General features: G+C 34.0%; 1 protein-coding gene across 4 annotated transcripts in view; it reads right to left on the bottom strand.

Moving 5' to 3' along the window:
• LOC113502216 overlaps positions 1-21,221 on the bottom strand; it is a 107,778-nt gene extending 86,557 nt beyond the window's left edge. For 2 of the 4 annotated variants that reach the window (XM_026883673.1, XM_026883672.1), the window contains exons 1-2: positions 21,011-21,221; positions 4,608-4,664 (exon numbers count right to left, since the gene is read on the bottom strand). The gene's annotated coding sequence lies outside the window, so the exon portion shown is untranslated. The remainder of the gene's footprint in view (positions 1-4,607; positions 4,665-21,010) is intronic. The other 2 variants (XM_026883676.1, XM_026883675.1) reach the window with 1 other exon arrangement.
• Positions 21,222-22,141: the final 920 nt, after the last annotated feature.

The raw sequence follows: 22,141 nt of genomic DNA, 5'->3' as shown, positions 1-22,141 counted from the left end.
CATATAGGCCAAAAATGTTAAAGCAACTTTATCTTAATATTATGAGGATGTAGCAACACTTGGAAAACAACTTCTACAATAAGACCTTATATTCTATAAGTTAGCAAGGTTTGGTATGAAAAGTTTTGGGTGTACCTAAAACAGAATGTTTTAAATGAGGTCGACCTCCTTAGAAGTTTTGTAATCTTAAGAAAGTATCTACTGGATAATAAGTAGGAGATATAAATTGTTACAAAGTGTGTTCTTATTTTGTTATAATCGTACTTTACACTTTTAGTTTGACATTATCTAGTGTTAATGTAGTGTTTCGTAGTACTGTGACGGTCTTAATGGCGATACAACCTCTTTGGAAGTTCCCGCTCATATACCTTTTTTATTATGATCTGCCGAGGTACGGAAAACTTAGTCTCAACACCTACTTTATACTTACGTAAGAGACAGAAAAAAAAACATAATGAAACTTACAATTTGAAAGAAATTGTACCTGCCTAGGCGAGTTTGGCCCCTTAAGTTCGGATTTGCGGGAGATAAGAAGGCTCAACTCTTTCTGAGGTTTAAAATTGTATCGAAACTTCCGGCATTGCCGATATGCGACTCACGCGGAAAATCAGTGCTTTTTTTTTCATTTTGTTTTGCTTAGACACAGTTCCTTAGACATCTCTTCTGGTCTACATAAGGACTTCTAAAACACTTTCAGGAAACAAGCGCCACACTTCAGGTTCAGGGCCTCTAAACATTTTCCACACATTTATATAACAGCAATTACTTAGACAACACAATCATCTATTATTATCTAAGGTGATGAGAAAAAGCAGATCTTATAGTAACTCTTGCAACATAATGTAAACAATGTTTTTTATCGTTTATCTCGCGAGGGAACCGCGGACGTCACGGCATTGTGTTGAAATCGCTGATCTGCGTTCCACTAATCTGTGATTTGTTCCAGATTACATTCAGGTTGTAGTCCTTAAGTCAAAGCTGTTCTTTTAAGATTATTTCCAAGTGGCAATTTTTCTGACAGCTCTAAAGAGAAAAAAAGAGAAAAATTTCGGTAATAAGGTACTTAATTTATTAAATACTAGCTGTTGCCCGCGACTTCGTCTCCGTGGGTAGAAGATATAAGTTATGATTTATACCATCCCTGTTTTTTTCACATTTTCCATTGTATCTTCGCTCCTTTTAGTCGCAGCGTGATGGTTTATAGCCTAAAGCCTTCCTCGATGACTGGTCTATTCAACACAAAAAGAATTTTTCAATTCGGACCAGTAGTTCCTGAGATTAGCGCGTTCAAACAAACAAACAAACTCTTCAGCTTTATATATTAGTATAGAGTATAGATATAGATAAAAGATTTGTAAAAAAAATAAACTTTGATAATTTTTTACATGCAAATTCACAATTTGGTTATAAGTAGAAAGGTATATTTTTTATCTTGTAGGCTACGAAGTATAATAACTATATTCCTCGAAAGAAGGTTGGAAATTTTGCGCCCACGTTTTTCCACTTTTAGATAAGCTTATTTTCGATAATTCATAACATTTCTAAATTTGGAAGCTTTTAAGTAATAGTAAAAAATATTTAATAAAGTGGTAGATAAACTTCAATAAAGTAAACACATCCGAAATCGATTAAGCTAGTCAGCAGTTTCCATGAATTTGGACCAAATAATATTTTAATGGGAGGATTCATGACATATATTACAATAACTTCCACAAAAAGCTATGCAAAAAAAATCTGTAATAGATGATCCGACAATCGAAAGTATTTGCACTTTCGTAGGTAATTGAAAACAGTGCACCCAATCTTGATAAGGGCATTCCCAGGATCGCAATATAAACGGAAACAGTGAGGACACGCCCCTTGAGCACATGCTCTCACACAATATTTATTTAAGGATGTTTGTCGCTGCAGTATACTTCCGAGATGTACGGTCCGGACGTGCTGGGAACATCCCGTTTAATTCCACGTTTTCTGGAGATAAGCGAATTTCGGAAGGAATCTCTTGATGTATGAAGCACTTAGGATTAATTAAAGAAGCTTTGCGCTATGTCGTAGAATATATGTTGTTTAAGACCTAAATGTGTGACTTGATCCCTAAAACAACATATGTAATTTTTAAGCTTTAAAATAGCTTCAAATGTTTCAGCTGTTTATTTAGACGAATTTTAGGAGATATAAGAATTGAAATTTTTAATCAATTCTATTAAGGAAGACACAATATACTCTTGAAACTAACTATATGGTAATAGAGCCAAAAATATGTAGTAAGTACATGAAACTTCAACACCGTTAAACATTAAATAGAATAGAGTTATCAGACAAATTGTAATCGTTACCATAACAATTGGGTATTCTGTGGAACTAGACAGTTATTGTAGTCAGTTCGAATGGTTATGACGTAACAAATCGCGGTTACTATTGGAAATAGGACAGAAAATAGTGCACGCAGTTACCCAACCGTTTTGAAATAGACTAGAGCTATAAAATGTAGAAATAGTATTCAATAATAGACGAATTGTGCAATGATTAATGAACGCCATCGTTTGTAGCATAATGATAAAGTAGCTCAATAAATTATGTTGTAAAATTTTATAGTTTTTGACGTAAACAGTAACCTATTTGAGGAACCTATTCAAAAAACGTGGACTAGCTAATGTTAACAAAAACTCGATGAGCTGCTTAATTGAAAGGACGATGAGTCAGCGATGGCGTCGTTAAATTACACGTAGACCTTTTTCCACTCACAGCTCCGCAAAAAGCTTTGCTAAGTTGGTAGATTTGTTTCGGTAGGTAGTCTTCATGTCTATTTTTGGATCAGGAAAGTTTAGACATTGAATTTAAACACACGAAGAAATATGGAGCAGTTATCACTTATTCGTCAATTTAGAGAATTAAAAATCATGCAATATTTATTTATAAAATATTTAATTTCCTAAGAACAGATAGTTGCCTAAGACACGTCTAGTGCCCATAAAGGAACGGACACGGACGGTATAAAATTAAATAAAACGAAAGGAAATCCTGCAATAAGGCTTTCTAAACCAACACCAAGAATTTTATGGCCACTTGGAGGGTTATATAAAAGCACCCGTAATTGAGTTGTCAATCAAAATATATTTATTCTGCAGGAATATATTCATATAATTATAGCAACAAGAGTAATTGCTATGGTTTTGTATAAAAACAAAAAACTTGGGTAACTGATTGATATTTTTGATACTGCAGATGAACCTGTTGTTAAAAATAATTTGTCAGCTAAATCTTAAACGAATGGGAAACAAACAAATTATTGGTACAGAGAGGTAAGCAACAGAATGGACTGGTCTATCAGACACTAGCTGTTTGACAGTAGGATGACAAAAGTAAAGCAGAAATTGTGAAAGGTGTGGAGAGAAATAGTAATACTCATAAAATGAGACCTGGATAAAAAAATTGGACTATAAATTTTAAATTACGACATTAATATTCGATTGGGATAATAGCGTATTAATATTCCAGTAGCGGAACGATGGCCAAATCAATTATATTATTAATGGCGTATTCAGATGCATAAAGGCCTTTAATAAAACCACATTCGTTGCAATATCCCCGGAGCTTATTTATCGCACGCGCTTAATTAAGAATTTTTAATAAAGGGATTTCGAAGTTTGCAAGTTTTAAAATGAGGCTTATATTTCAAGGTTTTGAGGTAAGCATTTCAGTCACTTTATGTTGGTAAGACAGATAAATTAGGATAAAATTTAAATGAGGATAGAATACAAATGCAGGAAAATATCCTGGAACGTAGCTTCCAGTAACTTTCATTTTTTTACTGAAGAATGCGACAAAAAAATCTACACTGTTAAATAATTTCTCCATCTCCAGTTGTCTTTGTGGGCATGGTTATGGATAGGCTGTTAAGCCCTCATTGAACAGACCGTTAGCCATTGTACATTCCACGCATGCTGACGATGTAGTAAAATGCGACATACACGTTTTGAAGGTCTCGTTTGTGCTAAAAGCTTGGTATTCATTACTGCTTTCAAGGAACATTTGTCTTACGTAGTGGATTATAAAGGGCTGTGTAATTGTTAACCCGCGGGGTCTTATTCGGAGCTGTACTAAGTTACAATAATGTAAGCCTATAAATAAAGGGAAATGTATTAAAGGAGAAAATTATGCTGCGGGGAAATGAGTAGGCGTACCAAAATTTTAGATTTATTGTTACTGGTGTGTGTTAAATGAGTATTCTAGATATAACAAAAAGGTTGTATTTGAGTAACGAATAGGTTTCGTTAAAAACAAATGATAACCAATTCTCCAGGTGAACTGAATAGGTACATTACTAAAATGGTATTAGGTAAATTTATATTTTTGAATACACTATACTTGATTAAACATTATAAGTGACTGCCGATTTCCGAGCAACACAACCATTTCAGTAATTGATTGTTAGTCTTCTGCCCTACCATCACCATTCCTTCGTACTTTACAAAAGTTACATTAATAGATAAAGATAGGCAACATTTCCATAAATCAAACCAGCAGCGGCAGCATTTCAAAGCTTCTTCGACTGTTTAAATATGTAACAAGTACAAAAAATGAATTATATACATTTATAGACTTACTCTGAGCAGATGCTATGCGGCACTCGGAAGTTTTCAGCTTCAAGGTCAGCCCTCTACCTGAGAAAGATAATAAGGGATGTGATAAACGGCACCCATTCCGGTAAATTATGGCGACGGGAATATAGCGAGGTGGATGAACGTATTGCGTACGCTTGTTATACGGAGTTTAATATTAAAGAAGAAATGTTTAAAACATACTGTGATGAGTTATAATGAAGTGAGAGATAAGTTATTAAAATTAATTTAGCCAAAATTGCTGAAAACTGATTAGTTGAGATGGAATATCTTTCCATTTATATTTAAAATCAAAATAGTTACCAAGTGTCGTATAGAAACCGTTTCGTTATGAAATTACCAAATCAACATTTGTACAAATGTAGCGCTTAAACTTAATCTCTGGTCTCTTTCATAGTCAAGCTCTGGACAAATAAAAATCAAATTATATATGAGAACCTTTGCTTGGTGAGCTTCAAAGTCGTTCATTTATCAATATTCCTATCGAAATTAAGCAAACTTTACCTGTTATATTGAGTTTGAGCCATACAGGTACTTGTAGAAAGGCAATATTGAGAAACAACCTACATCCGGCCCGGTAGTCGCCCGGTAGTGACCGGTAATGGGCCACTCTATTTTCCGTCTTTTTCTACAATCTCTTAAGCATTCCTGCTCGTATTGTTTATATTTAATTATAAAACAAATTTAGGTGTATAAACATTTTTAAATCGTTGAACTTAATTTTTAAAATTGTTATAAATAAATATTAAATTAAAAAAATTATACCCGTTTTTAGTTTATCAATTGAAATAAAAACGCTAAAAATGAAGAGTGATGTTACAAACATTAAAATTATATTTATGTAATCATTTATGTAGGTACACACAAAATAGCTAAATATACAACATATAAAATATGATGATTTACATTCGGATCCCTATAAATTGTCACAAACCCCAGCAGGGTGCGCTAAGATACAGTCAGCTGTTGTCATTACGTCACAAGATGGCTGCCAGATATGAAATTGAAACGATGCGTGTAATTGAATCTATGGGAATGCGACTGACGTTTCTATAGCAACTAGATGAGACGGTTTAAAACTTTGTTTACACAATGGATGATTTATTAGTAGGCGGAAATAATGATTTACTAAATTTATCAGGTTTAAAATAGATAAAAAGGTCTAATCCATGATAATAAGTATTAATATGACTTCAAATTTCATCATATTAACTTTTTAATTTTATTTTGGAATCTTTCTTAAATAGGTACATAATAATTAAAGACAGGAACATTATTAAGTACGCATATATTAAGATTTTACATTTGAAGAGAATTTTTCAACATCTACAAATTGGTTCTTCATCATCATCATCATCTCAGCCTATCGCCGTCCACTACTGAACGTAGGCCTCCCCCAAAGAGCGCCAATCATCCCGCCAACCATCAAATTGGTTCTTACTAGAATCTAATAACGTTACATCGCGAAGTTCTAAATTAGGCTGAAGATGCCATAAAAACGTTTCAAAACGAAGCTATTTTTAATTATTACGCAATAACGAGATGCTTATGAATAAATTAACCCTAATTGGGTTACTAGCAACAAGAGTTTACCAAATACAGCACCATCCCACGCAACAGGACTAAGATGGCAGACTAAACTTAATCGTATGCTTGACATGAACCTATATTTATACCATCATCATTAGCCTAGAATAACTCATAGCCACCCTTTATTTTTGTCATTCTCTTCTGGTGTTTTTTTATTTGCCTTTCACATCCATCCGTTTTTGTACTATATAAAAACACAAATTGCTGCAAGATAAGTAGAAGGCCTATAATATCGCTTAAGTCTTATACAATAAACAAGCTGGTACGATGTGTTTCTCTCATCAACAATGATTCCAAGTATCTATTTTGACGTATAACATCTATAGCTTATTTTGAACCTGGTTGCCTAAATATTAGTATGTAAAATAAAGGGTTTCCTAATGACCTTAAAACCTGGCAATCAAACTAAAAACACATTGAAACGAACCTCTCTAAACTGCACATTAACGATATACTAACGATGTACCTTTAATAGTGACATGTGCCTTAACAGCAAATCGTTCGTCGAGTAATTGCAGTCGTGTCTAAATAAAATTGCCTTCAAATTAATGGATTTTTGATTGATACTGTTTCTAATACTTCATACGTGTTAAGTACGTCATACAATAGTTTATAGGTACTACAACAAACATCTCACTATACATATCAATAAAAGTTGCAATAATTTGGATCACCAAAAAAGATTGCCCATACTTAAAATATGCAACGGAACACTCATGCGCATATTTATTTACCAACCAGAGACCTCAATCATGAGGTACGCAGGGGCGGGATCGCGAGTCGAACTGGTCCAAAACTAGTCGGGCTATCCCGACCCAAAATTATAACCAAAACTGTTAAAGTATATTGAAAAGCAGTGATAACAGAAGGTCCAGTTGAAGACGGTGGTCAATCAATTGTAAATCAAAATTATCTTGCTGATTATAGTTTTATATTTTACTATATTTTAGTTCTAACATAAAGAAAGGAACGGATGGCATTTGTTCGCTCCACTATACATCGCTTTAAATACTACGAGATACAGCGGAAAACGAAGATCCACAAACGGGCGAAAACAGTCGACGAGCTGTGTCCAATCAAAAACGTTATGCCTATCAATATAAACAAACGAACAACACCAATCGTTTTCTAAGAGCTAATATCAGGTGATATTCGGCATCAGCGTCGTACCGTCTATCGGTCGTCTGTAGTGCATAACAATGATCGTTTTGTGGTACGTGACGAAACGACTTCCGTCTTCAGCAGGATCGATGTGTCGAATTGTATCAAATTGTATTGCATTCGAAATGAATTTAAGATCAAAAATTTTAAGATATGATGATGTAAATGTGAGGAGTATTAAATTAAATGAATTTGGAATAGAGGATCAACATGTAAACAAGGTTTTCGAGTAGTAACTAAAAATTTGTGGTTTTAGTATCCAAGCCCTTTAAATATAGGCATAAGAAGTTGCTTGGGAAATGTAAATTTATTAATGTGGAGAAAATACTAACTATAGGTTACTTACTATCAAATAAGGTTTTAATGTGCATTGAAAAATTACAGCGCATTGTTACGATAATTATAACAATCAAATACCACGATGACGTGAAATACGTACAAAACTGCCGCCTAAAGCAGGAGCAGACAGACTTGTAATTTTACTTTCATCAGGTAAAAGAAAACGATCCAGTTCAGATCACCTACAATTAGCTTTATAATAGACGTACCTAATTAATTACAAAAGAAAGTTATCCAATCTACGTTCATGTAAGAAGTTTGTTGCATCCAGTTCTGCAATTATAGTCATTATTCAGTTCATTACATTATAATTGGAATAAATTAAATTGGAACACGCCTAATCAAAACATCGATATTGCATGAATAATATTAATTGCTACTAGGGTTGGTCAGTAATTTCCTGGGTAGAAAGCTAACGCCCCATTAATGGGTATTAAGTGTACCAAGTTTACCAAGAAAACTGTGAAAACCATCTGCATTCGCAAAATCGTCATCGAGGTAAAATACGAATAGGGTAATATAAATTAAGCTTGGAATCTGATGACAATATAATGGCAGTTTAAGACTGTTGTTTTTAAGAGAAGTTTTAAAGGATTGCTGGCTCGGATGGGTGCAGCAGGCGGAGGACCGGGAGTTGTAGCGCGACTTGGGGAGGCGTCTGTCCAGTAGTCGACCGAGACTTTGAGACGAATGATCTATATGATAAAAATAGATTAAAGATAAATTTTGCTACATCACTCCATCCTATTTTTCCGTTTCGAGGTCCAGAAATATCTTGAAGACAAATGGTATGAATAGAGCCCTACCTGCCACAACAGGTAACCTCCTCGGACAAGTCTGACAAGTTCTAGCCATCTTTTATAACTATCACCTTCCACGTGAGCCCGAACAATCCCACAAGCGAAACTAGTCTTTAGAAAATGTAATTTATATCGATGCTTTATATGATCGCTTTACATCCGGACAAGCAAACCAGTTTCCAATAATCGCTATGTATAATGTTAGAACTGGCGTGAAATGTAATTTTACGGTACTACGATACCAATAAATCAATGCGATGTTATCGTAACTATTGGAACAAAGCTTGCTTGTAAGTTACGTCCCATCCTTAGTTATTACGTTTAAGTGCGGGTAAGTCGCTTTTATTAGCGGTTGTTCATCTTGATGAAGGCTGGAGGTTATTTCAATTTTTAAACCCGGTTTTCCCAGGTGTTCGTGTAGTATTTAGTATCGAGTATGAATCAAGCACTTTTTTTAGCATGCTTCAGTATTAAGTAAAGGTTACTTCTTTTATGAGATCTAAAAATTACCACACTTGCACACTTATTGGAACCTCTGTGAAAATCTGTGAAGTAAAGGGAAGTATTTCATTTAGGTATAATTCCGTATTTTAATTTTGTGTGTGGAACAGAGACAGTTCTATCTACAAAAGATTTTAAGTGAATGTAACGTTAGATTTTTATTTTAGGCGATTTCGCACGGCCGCCGTGAGAAGCCCTGCCTAGTCCTGATTGGACGAAGGTTTGATACAGTTAAACATCAAAGCTTTTGTTTTATGACACGAAAAGGTTATAATAATAATTATTATTTATTTGTGGGAATATCGTAGTTAGTTTGTGTCAATTTAAAATGTCCAAAATATTCTGCCGTTTCCGTCGCGCCCGACAATGCATACTTAATAGAAAAAAAAATAAAAAATTAATAATAGCACAATCTCTAAGTAACAAAAGTAGGAAAAGTTGAGTTTTTTTTATAGAATTAAAGATATTTTCTTTCATTGAAAGTGGCCGCAACTGAATATCAACATTAATCTAGAAAAAAAAAAACCAAATAATCTATTTTTAAATGTCACACTATTAATGTTTTTGAAAACATCCAGTAAATCCGAGTAGCCTCACAGAAAACATTGTCAGAGAACAACGAAATTCTCTCTCACATCAAAGTAATGAATTTTTAACACCGTCTACATATAAGAAACATTTAAATTCTTTAAGCGTCTCTAATAATGAACTCCAATTTTGTTGAAGATTCGCTTTTGACAAAATGTTTTCGTAATGAGCTGTCAAGTGAAGTCTTATTTAATTAGGGTCTTACGACACGATGTTGTGAATATTCAAACGGTTAAGCTTTTATATTATGACATCAATTCTAATTTATGAATAATGTGCTGATAAGCCTTTTACATTCGGATTACATTACATTCGGAAAATAAAACTGTGTAAATATGAAAACAATTAATTAGGTACACTTCGGGGCACTGACGCTTTTTATTTGTCATTTCCATAACCGCAAACGTCAAAATATTTCATTCAAATTATCTTGATAATTACTCAAATAACAGTTATTACAAAACCAGCCATACCCTAAGCCCTACAATTCAAGTCTTACCACATCCCCTCAAATTACCGCTTTTCTGAACGCAGCATATTAAAATCCATCATCTGTAAGTCAATTCCGATTTTTATTCTAACAACAACCGTATTAGGATCACAAGGAACCTGTGGGTCTACCATCCACACTTCTAAAAAGGCTGTTGGGTTTTTGAAGTATGGTGTACTACAAGGCGAAGAGTGATATCTCGATTCCTCAAATGAGGTTCTTATAGGAGGTGAAAGGTCCTTAGTAAGTCTTGACGAGTTCGGTATTCGTGGCTATGAATAAATTATGGCCAAAATAAGCAGACGTCCAACTTGAGATGAGGAAAAGATCGGAGATACTCCTTAAGCCTTCGTTCACGTGGCTTTGGGAAAGGACGTTTTATTTTTAGGTTAAATTTCGGTAAGAGGCCTTCGATGAAGGATATTAGAATTTAAGTAGGTTTATAATAATGTCGACGACTTAATTCAGAAGGATCAGAAAAGTGAAAATTACATTATTATATTAAAGTAAGTATCCAATGGTGGAAAAATCAGCCATCTTTGTTACATAACATTATGTTAACAAGCCTAAAAAGCACCACCATTATCCATACTAGCTATCTATGCACATAAAAGTTCACAAGCAAAACTTGTGCCGGACTAAAACTAACTTCAGTATAAAATATACCAGAAGCAACTATATCAGAATACCTATAAAACACGTCTAGAAAAACAGCAGAACTAATAAAGATTACATAAGACGCCTGTCACATAATTCACGATTAACAATAACGAAGTCTTCGGGTGAATACCAGAAACCATTAATATTCCTTTGAGCTTCGCATACAGAACTATGTAACATATACCTACTTAATACATCAACTAAGTACATTATATATTAGTTCATACGACGTGGTTCAGGAAAGTCCTGCTCATATTTGAAATAACTCTTTCATGCATGGTGATGAATAAATGTCTTCGAGAAACTCTTAATAATAAAATTGGGGTGGTCATTCATACATACTGTTTTTTGAATATCCTTAACGTCATATACCAGTCCCCTGAGAATTATTGAAGAGTATATAAAACCATGTTAGAGGTCAGCAGGCGGCTTGAGCTGTAACACCAGGTTGAATATCAACCATACGAAAAAAAACCTTAAATATTTCCCTCTGCTGGATATGTCTTAACTTTTTCCAAAATATGGATACTACATTCCTTTTAAAAAAGTTATCAATTTTAATGACCGGAACCGATACTTGAAATAAACATTGAAATACCCCCTCTTGTATACACGTAATACGTGACGTGAAATCTACGCCAAGAATGAAAGTCAAGACACATTATTAATGTATCTAAGGGGTCGTATTTGAAGACAGCTCTGCCTTTTATTCGTCCTGTCGTATTGTAAGGGAATTTCATTTCAAGTTTTTTCTTGTCTTTAAACGTAATATGACTTCTGAGAAAAGCAGCTTATTCTGTTGAAAGGGATGTCTTGAATCCTTTTAAGTGATATTAAATATCATGAAAAGACATAAAATAGCATTAAGTATCTTTAAGATCCTCAAATGTATGGACATTTTACTCATTGGTTTTGTCAGCTTCAACAGGTGAAGAAAATATAACTGCCACAACGTTAATTATGACTTAAGGTATTTCTTACTACCGACTTAAGCCAAATAAGTCCAAGAGCTTCACGTTTTAAAGCTTCTTTGCCAGCTAAGTTTCAAAAAGTTTCTACAAATCTTGAAACAGATACAAAACAAAAGTCAAACGCAATGACTCCGCAAGTAGTTTGTATGAGAGTGAAACATTTATAATACAAGGAACTAACTGTGAACAGTGTCGTACCATAACCACTCTGACGCTATTGTGGAAGCAAGACAGCGCTCTACACAACATCTCGGCATCTCGCTTGCACATTTACAATTGTGATACGTGAAGAGTTGGTAGTAGGTCCTCTGAAAGAACTATTATTTGTTCGCTCGGATAAGCTTGAGGAAACTTGAAAGTATTAAAAAGTGCTCAAGTCGATGAAAGATGAGCTCAAAGATATTTCTTTGTCGATTAAGAACGCAAAAGATGTTATAAGTTTATTCTTTCTTCGTGGTATTTGCGCTTTGTTGTTGAATAAGATTGAACAAGTATTTACCCGATGGTAAGTTAAAAACGCAACCTAACAATACATATTTCACAAAATGTAAATATACATAGGTACAGTTCTTCTTATTTTCGTATGGTTGATGTTCAATGGTGTCAAGAGCTTTAAGCCTGTAGCCCTCTGTGGCGGTTTTAAAAATACACTTGCGATGTTTTCAGGTTTTTCTTCGTAGAAGTCGATTCAGATATAGTTATGTTACAAGTATTTCAAAAATTACAAACCGTTAAAAATCTTTCCGTAAACAGGTTACGTATCCAATTCATATAATACCAGCAAAAAATCGCTCGTAATTTATTAAAAGAAAAACTAGGAAACACACTGCGAACATGTTGCTAATCAATTTGGTAACATCAATCAACATCGTGACACGCGATCCGCTTTCATGTAACCATGCCATACGTATTTGAACTTTAAATGTAAAGTTGCAATACTTTACTGTTTTTACAAGTAGAAGTGTTTGTCTCGTCAATGTTGAAGCAGCAATGTATGGAGTCACTCGATTGACTATAATTGGCGTGAAGAGGAGTATGATTAATTTGATTTTAGCATTCATTACTGCATTTTCGTTGGTTTTTTATCTTGCAAGTTTACTTACTGCTGCATTGCTGAAAAGTTATTCTACAGTCTACAGTATTATTAAAATGGTTGGCATCTAAACAAATTGCAAGTCTTCTTAAAGTTGAATTTTTTACTAGACTCTCATTATGTTTGTGTCACGCGAAGCTAAATTGCTATGTCATTAAAGTTGCCTTCATACTTCCGTAAACAAAGAAATTCCTACAAAAACTTTAGTCGCTTGTAATTTAGCTTGCAAAAAATAAAGACTATATTATGAGCAGAAAATTGAACTGAATCAAAATCAAAAATCGATAGAAATGGTCACAACATATATCGGTATTGAACTGCCAAAGGAGTTGGCTACTTAAATGATCCAATAGAAACACCAAGAACCCAGTGGTATTTTCAAAAAGGGCTAAGGAAGATTCATGGATGAGTGGTACCAAAAATTTTCCGTTTATCCCAAACCGGGAGGATGGATACGATGATTTCCCATCCGGAAAACAACACCAAACATAAAAACTACCAAATCGTTTTCATGCAAAAAGCAGAATCCTCAAAGACCGCAAAGTACGACCACTAAATACGTTCCATCCTATGCGCCTAGTAATAAAACAAAAGAGGGCTTATCTTAATCAAAACCGCACGAGCGACGAACAGACAACCTATCACCACCTCATAAAGTAAGTCTCCCAGTGGTGGAAGAGGGACAATGCTATACGCGATGTAATGCCATCTCGCTTCCACAATCCCGCTTTAACCGGTCTAAAAAATCCTTTAGCCTCGAGCCCTACTCTCTCGTCCATAGTTTTTTTAAACAAATTGCGTCTATTTTCGTAATGTCTTGTAATGAGCCATTGTCTACGGGTTTCGCGGACGTTACCAGCAATCTGTTCGCATCGTGTTTTTGTGAGAATGTTCATTGTTATAGTAAATTCGCTAACGATTTTGTAGCGAATTGCTTTTGTATATAGACAGATCTTTTTATGTTAACATTATTTCAGAATTTTTGTTGGCATTTTTATGGATAAATACATGTAAAAATGTTAGTGCGAAGGAAATAGATCGTATGAGACGTATGGTCAATAGCATAAATATTTATACAGTACTGTAATATTACTAACATCTCAGAAATTATCGGCATAATGGTCTCAGTCGGTAGCCAAGTATTCTATGCCTCAATGCTTGCTATTACGAATTCAGTTCAGTCCTACGTAATCATTCTAAGAATTCACAAATCACCTCTTTTGTGGAATGCTTTAAATGCTATAGATACCTTGCAGTCAGCGCTTGAACAAATGGCATTCATTATACATAATACTGAATTCTATAAAATGGCTTTCATTAAGCGATCGATATGGAAAAAGAAGTTTCTTTTGAACAAAATCATGGTCACGTTATTTGAACTCGTGTCAGCCATTCGTCATGGTATGATAAGAAAGAAATCTAGTCGCCTTATAATGCTTAGGTTTGAGTATGAACAACTCCTTGAATAAGATTGAGCAGAAAAAGAGGCTAAAGAGGAAGAAAACGGTTACAAATCAAATTGCTACAACAAGAGAATCGTTACTAATTAATGTAACTGACTGGCTCATGTCGGAAGAAAAACTGGAAATCACTAATATTTTCATTTACCAGCTAGTGCTAAAGACGAAAGACGCAAATTAGTCCTGCAACACCGGACGTAAAAATTGGAAGATGAGTTAAAAGATATTTACTGAAGCAGTTAACAAAAACTGTGATAATGCCGTTTTGATTGCCTTGATTAGGGCGATGTTAGTATGCGCACTTCCTTTTGAAACAGGAAAAATTGTGTCAAGATACTAAGGCAAAAGAATAGCAGGTTTGTTTAACAGTATTTAATTATATTATTCTTTCGTAAGCAATTTCTAAAGGATTTAACCGGGAATTAATAATTGGTATTTGGACTTTTAAGACTTACCTATGTCTGGTCTTTTACCAAACTCATTATTACCAATTACATAAAGATTGCGTTTACGAAACAGTCAATTCAAATATTCCAATTTTAATGCAAAAACGAAATATCGTCTACAATTTACGCCAAGGCTGCGGAGCTAAAGAGATAATTTGCCTGCGATTTGAAATTGCAACACGAATATAAAAGCAATTCCCGCTGTATCGCAAAAGTTGGCGCGAGTTAACAGTCCCGAACTAATTGAATGATACAAGAAAACTTTCTCGGGAACCTCGCCTGTTGAGCGAACTGAGATTCTGAACGAATGAACTAGTTACCAGAACGCCGTCGTTAGCATTGCTATGCAGATATGAATGAGAGAACCGAGGCGATTAATTCGTAGATGAAAGAAATCTAGAGATAAAAAAATTGAGTAGCATTTATTTAAATACAGTGGAAAAAAAGCGATAAAGGAAGATTACTTGTGGGATTATCGTAAGAAGAAAAAGAGCTATGTAGATATCACTGCAAATTACTAAGGTCAACAGGTGATAATAGATAAGTTATAAGATCGTCAGATGTAAACAAGCAATTATCTCTTTTATAAACCCGGATCTAAGACTAACTGCAACGATAATTTTCTTACTAGCTAACTAGCTGAATTAAATGAAATGCTTTACACAACCTGCATTTAATGGAATCCTTGACCGGTACAAACCGCTTCAGGTCGACATACAAAAACTAGGTCAAACTTCACTAATGGTCCTAGTGTGAATTCACACGGACTGAAACCTGACTGGAACTAGATTACACACGACAACATGGTTTTTTAGCCAACTCGCTTTGATATAAGGGTGGGATTTTTTATTATTCGTTTAATTCGGTTTTAAGTTCGGCAATGGAATATTTTTTTTGACGTGATTGGACAATCAGTCGTTCATTAATCCTATGATTTAATTTACACGTTTCAAAAACTTTGTTTCCGGAAATGGCAGCCACATTTTAATTTAGACTAATTTTCCTCTCCTCTAAAACACGTAATAAAAACAAATGATACACTTAGGTCTCTAAATTATACCACTAAGTCCAGTTTAAAATAAGACAAAGCAACTTTCTTCGAGCACTTAGGACGTGCAACATTTTAGACAGGACTGGCCATTAGCAAACAACAATTGTCATAAAGGACGAAATACTCAATTAGAACGAATTGCCAGCTCCATTTTCAGTAAAAGCTTTCTCTGAAACGCACTGCGAAAGAAAACTCAATGATATGAATGATTTGAGCATTTCAGAACGAAAGGAAAACAAATATCTTTATAAAATAATAATTTTAATAAATTAACAGGACTATCTGAAGATAGAGAGACCAAAATGATAGAATAAATAAAAATTACCATAAAAAGTATTTAGTGTAACAATAAAATCAATCAAGGAGGATGAGTTTTAATTAAGGATAAGGTTGGATGGCAAGTAGATTGCTTTATTAATCAGCGAGCTTTGTCTCGGCATCCAGTGTACACTCAGGTCGAAGTTTAATTGGATTTTTCTGCAACAGAATGTCATTGTTGAACGAAGGGGTAGACGACAAACTAGTAGAATTGTTTACGAAACTTTTTGAACCATGAAAAGCTGAAAAAAGTAAGAAGTGTAAGAACTGCATTTTTCTCCATAAAATGACCACCTGAATGCAACTGCTATAAGCTTGAATAGCCATCCCACCTTAAAAGCTTTTGAGTGTCAAGAATTGTTAGCTACACAGTAACATTCCGACTTCATGACAGTTTGTCATTTTGTAGCACATTTTTTTGGCAAACGATATTTACTGAGAAAGGCAAAAAAATGAAATTGAGACGTCTTAAATTTCACTGGAGGAACGGAAAATAAATGTTGGCACGATGCTGCCATATCTTTTGCTCCCTACAGACATTTCATAAATGATTTGAAAGAGAGTTCGATTTTATATTATCGTAGCTTTACGTCCCAAAAGATCTCAAAAAAAGACGTCACTGTTTTGTCCCTAGCGTGTTATGACTTTTGTTCATATGTGGAAGTTCCCTTAAAGTAACAATGTATGAAATTCAATTGTTTAAATAACAATGCCTCTGAAGTTTCAGAAACGTTTGTAACTATTTGACGTAACTCCAATTAGGAACACAACGGTCGTTTGTAAGTCAGAGGTCACAGAAACTTGTATAGCGTTGTGCGGTCGCAAACTGGTGGGTGGCAATGGAGGCATAGCGATTCAAACTATTATAGCTATCCATTGTAAAGTTGTAGACTGTTAGGCGTATAGAACTGTGTACAAGCTAACCGGTCACCAAAGTTAGTGTAAACTGAAATCTTTGGGTTGTCACTCGTCGTATTTTCACGGCTTCGTTTGATACATCTTAACAATGAGATATAAAGTTGCAGTCTCAATTTAATTTGACCATTTTTGATCAATATTTTGAAGACTTTCTTAAATAATTATTTATATACAATATAAAATAAAACAAGCCTTCCGTTTACAGTTGAACAACTTAAACACGCGAATGAAACAATTAGTACTCATTAAAATAATTACATTGGCTCAACTTGCATATTGATTTAGTTGGCAACGGCTTCCCGTTCATTTTAATACCGCATTACAACATAACATAATTTGAGAAGTCACTATTCAGACGGGGACATGACAACTTTGCATAAGCAAATAAATTGAACAACCCAAACCACTTTAGTTTAAACAGAAATTGCAAACGAGGGAATTGAGTCTTTGAATATTCCACAGTTTCTATCCAAAGTAAGTCATACGCAGCGAACATTCTGGAATCTATTCCGGTAATAATTTGCCACAAGTGCGGTGCTGTACGGAGGTTCAAGGACCGTTAGTGGCCCCATACCAGTTTATCCAGTGCAGCACTTAGGACGGGCCTGTGTTAGCCCAGCTGCTTGCATCGGGAAGGTACACCAGATGTCAAATAACTTCACGGACTGAACAACTATTTTTGGAACTTGTTCTAGGCGTATTGATTATTTTAACAACACCTTGAAGACAAGTATTTTATTTGAAAGGGTAGGAATTTCAGTCTACTGTGTATTTTTTCAATTAATATTGTAAGTAATAACTTGTTGAAGATTTTTTGTTTTAAAATCCTTAAACAATACATATATTATTAAAATCGTTTCTTCACCTTTTGCAAGCTCGCATGAAATATCGTTTGATCGACAAGGGCTCAAACTTTACCGTTAACAGTTATGATACTATAATTTCATATTCAAGTGAGGTAGGAAGGAAGACTTTTACGTGAAATAATAATATGTCTGAATAAATTATTGCAGACATGGAAGCAAATATTTAATTTCACGCGGACATGAAACGAAGCGGTCTGTCAATATTGGGAGTTCATCACCAATTCACCGCAGTTGGTTCCAACGTTGGCTGTACGACAGTTATAATTGAATAAGCATCATAGGACCCGGTATTTTGATCTAAATGGGTTTCAAATATTGGTGCTGTTCATTAATACTTACATACATAATTTAGATAAAATCATTTTGGGTGAAATACATCTGAGCTATACAGATAAACGCTAATTTGGCAGAAGATTTATTTAGAATGGATTCTGTTGCATTTATTAGGTACACATTTTCGCAAGCGTTTCATTTTAACTCAACGAATTTATTCTTATCTACAAATCTAAGAGGCTGAAGGAAAAACAAATTGACATCCATCAAACTAATAGCCTTGGCCTTGATTTTCATCTGTTGTAAAAGTGGCAAGAGATCCATCAACAGTGAAGAAGTTATAACGGTTTATGAGGTAGCCAGGTGGCATAAGGATTTGCCAGAGGGTAGTGTAGGGGCCCGGCCCGGGGTGTTGTTAGTGGAAGAGAGTCCAACATATCCCCGTGCCCGTGCCTTCGACGTGGGTTGAAGTCATTAGCTTTTCACACCGGAAAAAAGGGCATAAGGACGAACAAACAATGTTCCTTTTTTACACTTTGGGAGCCCTATAAGCAATTATGGAGTACTGATTGCTGTTGAACTCCATTTTTGCATCAAGCAGCAAGCTAGGTAATTCTTCTTTGTTACGTATATCGCACCAGTTTCAACATTACAAATACAGCAGTACTTCCTCTGTTACAAACCCGTGTATATTATGATTATCTACTTGCATTCAACATAAGTTTTCGAAAGAGACTTTATTCCCACGCTAGTCGGTGGGTGGACAAAATTATATGTTCATGTAACTTCGCTTAGCGTTGGTGTAAGTTATTCAGGATACTACGGGCTGCCAGAAACTGATGTCCGATAATTTCGTATATATTTATGGATCCTTATCTAGAATTATTATCTAGGTATGTATTTGCTAGTATTATCTACATATTTGGCAATATTCGAAACTGTTGTGTTATTTCCTAAGAAACGAAACTGATTCATGTTTAACTGTTTATTGGTACCTTTATTGATGCTATCGATAAATTATTTTCATTAGATATCATTAGAATGATCACAACGCGAGTGAAAATACAAGACTACGAATTTTATAACTTTATATCAGGAAATTATCCACATATGACAACTATAGGTATGTGACATATTGAAAAGTACCAATGTTCCCACACCTCGCCTCAGATAAGATAAATCCTGATAATACTGTTTGCTTTTCCTTTGAATCCTTTTGAGCACGTGTGAATCGTGTGCTAAATAAATACGAAGAAGAATCAGTTACTATTGACACATATTATTATTGTACCTGGCCTATACTTATCTGTAGGGTGAATGGGCTACATTTGTGTCATCACTAAATTGTAGTCGACCTCACGAAAGAAAAAAAAACACGATTGATTTTCCAATATTGATATGCCAATGCATAACTTTTGGTTAAAAGAAGTTTTTTCTTAAAAAAAGAGGATATATACACAGATTGTTTGCAACAACCCAACAATGATAAAATACATGGAATGGTTGATCAGTCAATATTTGGTGACTGGCGACAATGCAAATATAATATATTTATAGGTTAGAGAGCACCAGTGTGTTAGACTTAGGTAGAGTAGTTTTTTAATTTGATTATTAACAGATACACATACTAACTACAAATGATTTAATATACATTGGCAAATCACATGTGAAAAATAATTAAGTTTTAAATATTACCTTCCTGTAAATGTTGATTGATTGACTTTATACATTAGACAACATTCTATATTATTGGAAGGAAAATTTTAGGAAAGCCAGCCCGGCAATATGGTAAGTCCGGCAAGTCGGTCTAACAATTTAATTTAGTTTATTCCATAGGACTAAGTTAATGACAGCACCATGGGAACAATAAAGATTATTCTAACCAAGCAGTACCTTCGACTCTTCAAATTTTGATAAAATGTTTATGGTCTATCTGTTATATTCAGTAAATTTTATTTTTATTTTAATGTTCGCAAAGAATCAATGGGACTTTTTTACACATTGAGTAAATCTCATGTTGTTTATGTCTAAAGGGTTGCCACAAGACCATACCATAAACCTGGTTTTCTGTTTATGGAAGGCAAAAGTATATTATGTATATTTAATTATAATTCTAGTATTTTTAATAAAATATTAGGAATTAAATTGGCAAAACAAGCACAAAAGAATATTTTATTTAATTAGAAACAAAACAAGTTAGCAATTGTTTATCTTATATTAGATGATAAATATTAGTAATTAATATTATATCTTAGACAATGCTAATCGCATTGGCAATGGTAGCTATCACACATTTCTTGGTGATAAGATAGCTAGGCCAGGGATTAAGGAAATTTATAAATACATTGTATTATTACCTCATAGGTAAAAGAAGTCATAAATAAATAACATTTTAAAGGTTAAGAAATACAATACAAATATTAAACAGCCCTTGTAAAAAATGTATAATTATTATTATAATTTAATAAATTAAAACTACTAACAGTAGATAATATTTATAAGAGGCACATTTTATTAATTTCTGTAGAGAGAAAAATTATTGTTCACAAGTAAGTCAGAATTCTCTTGCAAATTAAAACAGTAGGTACACAGTCAGGAAAATTATGTTTACAAATAGAATAAAGTATGTTAACTTACGTTCGAATTCAAATTTTCAAACGTGTGCAACCGAGCGTGAAGTTTACGAGTAAGTAGTCGTTCAAATGAATGTATACAAAACAACCGCTTTTAATTCCGTACACATGTATGACCCCACCAACGCTACACATTATTTCTTCTACACGCAAGGACAAACAATAAAAAAAACAGCCATAGAACAAGAATGTGGTAAGAAATAAATAAAAAAAATAACTAAAAATCTTACCGATAAACGCGGTCCACTTTTATGTAAATGAACAACACTAACCACACGGAAATCACAGGAAAACTTTCACAGAACTCGCGCACTTAATATTTGTCCGTTTATTTACGTTATTTCATTCAGTATTATTAAAATAAACACAACGAAGAGGAAATCGTGAAACGATACACAGCCTTCCGTCGCGGTTTGACTTACGGAACTTGACAGATCGAGTAATGTCTATTTCGTGGCTAACTTCGTGTCAATGGAACTAAAAATTGCGTTTTGTTCTCGAATTAGTCGATAAAGCAAAACTGCGATAATTTCAAATTCTTCCATAATTATGTCACTTTCTTTATGATCTAAAAGTATAAATACCATTCCAATAGCATATCAAAGTCCAACGCTTAGTAAACGTAACGTTGCACTGTTGCCTAACTTCACGATTGTTGTCGCTTTTAATTTTAGATAGCCGATGTAGATGGCGTTGATTTCAGTTTTAAGGTTGTGTATAAGATTAATTTCACAAAGTATTCGATAGATGTCATTAAGCACACGCAGTTATAAAATCTAAGTCAGTAATTCTTTTATCATCATCTAAACATTAACGACAAATAAATAATATTTCAGGTTCAACCAACCCAATATAACGTTATTTACCTGTATATATAATAGTCATTTAAATGAGTCAATCTAAGTTATTACCTTGGTGATGCTATTAGAATTTAATTTAATTTGTTCATATCACGAAACGATAACTTTAAACCACATAAATAAATAGGTTTTATTATAATTAGGCACGGAATTAGTATTAGGCTATTATAGATAATAATTTTATCATTAGATTTTTTTATTGAGGCTGAAATAAATCGGCTTTCAGCGTAAATCTCTTGGTAGTTGTAAGGTATTGTATTCTACATAGAAAGTCACATACTTCTGAGACTAGCTAATTATAGTAATTATCTAAGTAGCCCTTAGAGCTGCTCTATTTTGATTGGCAACTACGAAACATAAATTATATATTCCTAAATCATTGCATAGCAATTGTATTAATCATTCATTACAATACAATTCATTATTGTTCGTAACATCTTCAATTCAACCCTTCAACAGCGTCGCCCACAAAAATCAATTCCGCCGAAAAACAGAATACCC

This window comes from Trichoplusia ni, chromosome 16 (assembly GCF_003590095.1).
Source record: "Trichoplusia ni isolate ovarian cell line Hi5 chromosome 16, tn1, whole genome shotgun sequence".
Classification (NCBI taxonomy): domain Eukaryota; kingdom Metazoa; phylum Arthropoda; class Insecta; order Lepidoptera; family Noctuidae; genus Trichoplusia; species Trichoplusia ni.
The sequence above is the reverse complement of the archived record's forward strand: the minus strand, read 5'-3'. Positions and strand labels throughout refer to the sequence as shown.